Source organism: Mustela nivalis (genome assembly GCF_964662115.1).
Source record: "Mustela nivalis genome assembly, chromosome: 14".
Lineage (NCBI taxonomy): Eukaryota > Metazoa > Chordata > Mammalia > Carnivora > Mustelidae > Mustela > Mustela nivalis.
In genome coordinates, this window is record NC_139033.1 from 8,176,665 (window position 1) to 8,182,456 (window position 5,792).

Below are 5,792 nucleotides of genomic sequence, written 5' to 3' on the forward strand. Positions count from 1 at the left end.
TTTTTTTTTTTTAAATCAGGGTAAGAAGTAGTTCTAGAGTTCATTGGATCCGGTGGGGCATCTGGTTCTGCATGGGAGGCAAAGTTACGCAGCAGATGGCTTGACCATTTGGGAATATAACAGTCATAATTATAACAGATACTGGCTTGTAAAGCCAATGCTGTGCTAAGCACTTAAAAGCATTATCACATGTAACCATCACATACGTCATCCTACGATGTATGAAGTATTATCATTTCCATTTCACAGATGAGAAAACTGAGGTTCGAAGTGTTTTGGCAGGTTGCTGTATGCTACCATTGTATAAGGGATTTCAGAAGCAAAGAGCAGTGTGCAGGACAGGGGAGGAGTAGGTAAGAGGAAAAGAGGACCTAGGGATGGCTTGACTATTAGATGAGGTAGACCCATGTATCTGACTTGGGTGAGGGGGGTAGATGGTAGAACTACTCACCAGAATAGGACACTGAAGGAAAAGATCTGGGGGAGATGGTGAGACAGACCACCAAGAGGCCATTCCTTTTCTTCCCTACCAATGGACTTCATTCATGCTTTGGCCTGTGTGGCCAAAAGAAGTGGGCATGAGACGCACTTCTAATCAATAAGACTTGAATGGGGGCTATGACGACTCTGAAAACATTATTTATTGACCAAAGGAGAAGGTGATTCTAGGAAAATGCCTCCTGTCTCTCCTACACTTTCTGCCTTTTTCTGAGATCATGATACTTGGCGCTGTGACCGCCATCTTGAGACCATGAGTTGCGGAGCACGAAAAGTCAATATCCTGAGCTTCTAGAGAGGGCAGATGGGCAGAGTTTTGCCTTGGTGCCCAGCTGACTGGCCGCACACCCCTGGAAAACAACCTCTTGTCTGCAGATGTCCAAAATACATCCAGATGAACTAGCTTTAAGGTTTAATGCATGGCGAACTGTTCCTCACAGTGGAAGGAATCCAAACTGATGTCACAATAAGTTTAGTACCCAGGCTCTTCAGCATCTGGGAGGTCCCTTTGAAAACTTCTTGAGAAAGTTGAATGAAGAAAGAGAGATGTGGCTAGAAAGTTGAAGGTGGACTCAGCTCTCTATTCAGTTGTACAGGGAGGATGGAGTGGGAAGGGGCAAATGTATTTGCTGGCACAGAAACATACAAGACCTCTGAGTACATGCAAATCTCCTACCACATCACACTTCTGAAGCTGACCATCTGAGTCAACCCTCTGGTCCCACACAGGCTGGAGCAGGACAGAGCACCTTGTCTGCTATCCTTACGTGGATCCAGGCCAAGTGGTCCAGGGAGCTAAGCATCTCTCCTTGGGTATCTTTTCTCGAGATCTAATTTTGGACTGCCAGGCAGCTCACACTAAAGAAGAAGGGTTCACAAAATCGTGACTAACCAATGGCCAGTGCATCTCGGGCTAGGACCTTGGGTAGGGGGAGTTCCTCTGCTTCCAGGGTCCCTCCCCACCAGCCTGCTGCTGTTGGGATGCTCACGGTCAAGGAGGGACATGGCTGTTCCTCCTCCCACAAAAGGCTGTCCCAGATTTAGCAACGCCGGTCATCTCCGTGCTGTGCTCCCAGGCAGCCAGAAGCAATTTGCTCTCTGCTCTCCTTTCCATCCATCTGCAAGCATTTGCCTGTCCCCTCGCTCTGGGGATTGGAGACCTGACCTCTTCCTCCCTCCCTCTTCTTCCTCCCACCCCCCCCTCTACTTCCTCCTGTGACATCTGAGAGGAGTAGGGAGGCCTTGTTTGTGACAGTTAGGCTTTGAAAGCCTCCTGCACGTACCTTCTCCAGGTTGCTCCCCCAGCGCCAGCCTGAACGTTTTCCCCGGCTGCACTCTTATTCAGCACCAGATGTTAGAGGTTACAGACCGACAGTTTCCATCTCCCTTTACTTCATCAGCCTCCCCTCTTCCCAAGGCTCTGCGCGCAGCCCCCATCCTGGCGTGTGTGCACTGACCTCCACACGCTCCTGAGTCAACTGATTGCGCCTGAATCCACTTAAAGGTGAAAGGATAAAGCAATTTTCTTCAAGATGTGGCCTACACTGTTTAGTCTTGGAGGTCTCCAAAGGGCAGGAATGAAAGGGTGCCCCCACCCCCACCCCCACCTCTGTCTCCAAGCACCCAATCTGGGCTCGCCTTGATCTAGGCAATTTGGAATAGCTTAATCTTCTGCCCCCGGGCCGGTTTGTCAGACCTCTGCTGAATTAGGCCCATAATGTATGGACAGCGTCAGAGATTGCCTGGTTAGCAGACTTGGGGGGAAAAAAATTAAAGAGGGTAATAATCAATTGTTCCTGCATCAAAAAGTCAGAAGGCATCCATCCAAAAGGAGAAATTGTCATCCATCAATTCGACCTAGGGACAATGAGCTGCAACTTGAGATTTTTAACTGTTCTGTGAGGGAATGGAAGTCGGGGTTTGAACCGAAAGAGTTTTCAGCCCTGTCTACCGCCAAAGCACATCCGGCCCCCTTGGCCCCCGGGGGGGCTTTTGACTGGGGCAAGATTAGATCAGGATTGTCTGAAGGGCAGGAAGGGGAGGGGAGCTGTGTCCTCAGAGGGTCCCCCATCTGCCAAATACCCCCATTCAACTCCCACTCTGCCTAGAGCAAGCCCTTCTTCCTCTCCGTGTTGTGAGGATTGATGGGGTGCATTGGCCAACATGGAGTTGGCTCCTGCTGCATGCTGTTATTATGAGCTAGCCTGACAAGTCATCTCCCCCTGGCTGGGGCGTTCTGCCTTTGGTCCCACAGCACCAAGGACCCAGAGAGACAGAGACTCTTGCTCTTCTGAGGGCTAATTCTAGGTCCCCTATTTCTCAAAGGTGTCCTTCCTGTAGGCAGGAGCCTGCGTAGTATCATCTCCCGGTAATCTGTGTGAGTGTGGCTTTGGGCAAGTAATGATCTGAGCTTTAGTTAGTCCTGCTGGAAAAATAGGACATTCAACACGGAGCCCTCTCATCACAGGAGTCTGGTAAGAGCGGAACTGGGTGGTTCCTACTGCTTGATAGGGGAGAAGTATTCAGCACGTGTGTGCTGTGTCATTAGCCATTGTTATGATGGCTGTTCCCGAAGCTGTACCTGAAGTCTCGGGCATTTCATTTCCAACCAGCCCTACCATAGGCAGACACTAGGTTCTCCCCTTCATGGAATCTCTGGGTAGTGTCCCATCCCGAGGCATCGAGGTGCAGGGAAACAGTGACTTCTACGGGAATTTCGTCTTCTGTTTTCTCCAAAAGCAGGCGTCTGCCAGTCTTTAAAAAAAACCTGAGTAAGATTTGGTCATTCTTTCAAACGCCTTCCCAGATACCTTGAACTCTCCCTAGAATTCATGGTGGCTCGGACCATCCATCGGACCTCATAAAAACCACTTAAAGACAAAAGTGTACCGCCAACAATTGCACGTCTCTGTTCATCTGCTAGAGAAACATTTGCAAACGCCCATAAAGAAGCACATGAAAGGATGGTCACTGCCACCCTATTTGCAAGAGCATAAAACGTGGGATCATCTAAATGCTCATCGGTGGGAGGCTGGGCACATAAATCATGGCATGCCCATGCAAGGGAAGAATGTCCAACAGTTTAAAGAGGTGATCTATGGAAGGATCTCCAGGATATATTGATAAGTTGTGGGGGGGACCCAAACTGCACGACAGTTGCATCCATGTAAAAACAAAATGAAAAAGCATCGCATTGTACATGACAGAGATCTGCGTACTGGTGCAGAGAAGGTCTGGAGCATAACTCGACAAAGCAGGCAGAGCAGAGTTACTTGGGTTGACAGGAAGGCAACAAGAAAGCAACCCCCCCGCCAAAAAAAAATTCTCTGCTTGTTCTTGCCTGAAACGACGGATCTCTAACAACAAGAATATATTACACTACCGTAAATTGGAAAGTGAGACACGCACAAAGATAGGGCAGAATTTCAGTCAACTTTGGGAAACGTGAATAAATCCCAAATGCCTCTCAAGAGTAGGATGGCAGTAAGCGGCGGCACATTGGCTGAAAGGAAAGCTCGGGCTGATAAGAACAGACAAACCTTAGCGACACACAGTGCCCGAGATAAATCTGGCCAAACGCAACCAGAGAGAGAAGAGCTAAGCCCGGGAGCCTCGTCTTAAGGATTCCACTGCCCTAAAGAACAGAACCAGGCAAAACAAATCCAGTCTATTTGAAGTCAGGCTGGTGGCTAACCTTGGGGGTGGGGTGGGGGTGGGAGGGAGCACAAGGAAGCTTCCAGATGCACCAAATGCTCTTTTTCTTGATCTGGGCACAGGTTACACCGGTTTGTTCGGTTTGTGAAACTCCATTAAGCCGAACACTTAGGATTTGTGCACTCTTCTGTATGTACGCTACAGTCAGTAAAAGTTCAAAAAAAAAAAATCAATAGTAAAAAAAAATATATATATATATATGTGTATGTATTTTTATATAACAGGACAGGAAAAAGCCCTTTATCTTTCTAGAAAACCCACCATAAAGCAGTCTTGACCATTTTTGAAGGCTTTAGCACAAGTAAATAATCATTTATTTAATGAAGGGAGGAGACCAGAGCTTTCATCACATTTTCAAAGGGAAACTTCACCCCCTGAAAGATTAAGAACAAATGCTTTGCTATTTTGCAGGAGAGGTGGGCAAGGTGGAGGGGAGGGGGAGGGATTATTCCTCACCCCCCCCCCCCAAAAAAAATCCTTGGGAAAAATTTGCTTCCTGCTCTCAAGGTATAAGCCATGAAATGTCAAGTGAAAGGTTGTCGGAAGTGGGAAAGGTCAGGGTGAGCTCCTCAAACACCCACACACCCACACCCCGGCGCCCCTGCCCAGTTCTTGGTCAACTTTGCCTTCTGTCTTGCAGGCGGACGTTCCCCTTACTGGTCCCCACACATCTGTGGTTTAGGGTGGTGTGTGATGCTTGGCAGGTGATTTATAGCTCGGCTCAGGCTTGGGAAAAGGTTTCTGGAGGAAGCCCCCCCCCCACCCTTCGTTCGTAATTTAGGGGCATTTCTTGAATTCCCCAGGCCATTGGCTCCTGGCAGAAAATGAATGTGGGTCGTTTCTGGGATAGATGCTTCCCAACATATGGGTTCCTGTGAAGAGAGATGCTTGGTCAGAGGAAGTGGCTTTGCCCCATAAATCACTGAGCATTTGGAATATATTGTCTCTCCTTATGAGATATGAGAGAGAGAAGGAGAGAGAGAGAGAGACAGGCAGGCAGGACTGACGTGCAGGGCACTCTCACAGGAAGCGATGTGTGAGGGGGAGGAGGTCAGAACCTGGGGACTGCCTGGGACACAGCAGTTGAAAGAGATCTCCTCCCCGAGATGGCATGAGGCCCCCAGGCCACATGGTGGACCTGTCCCCGCATTTTCCCCCATCCTTGCTGCTACCTGCCGCATTCGGAGGTTCTGCCTCTCTCCTGGGCTTCTCCTCTCCCTGTCTTTGGTTTTCCTCTCTGAACAGGGCTGGGGAAAGGATTTTAGGCCCTCAAACGCACACCCCAGCTCGGTCTCTGGCTAAGTCCCGTGAACTAGGACATGGGATACAGCTCTCTGAGACGAAGAGGCCTCGTCTGTAAAATGGAACTACTACTGCCCACCGAATGGGGCTCTTGTGGGATGCCATGAGAAATTAAATGAGGTTAAATGAGATCAAATGTCTGCCACAGGGCATTCGGCTGAATCTCAATGCACAGTAATTACTAGGTTTTCTACCTTTTTCTCTGCCAGCAGTTCTCAACAGGGGGTGAGTTTGTTCCTTGGAGATAAGTGGCACTGTCTGGAGACCTCCTGGGTTTG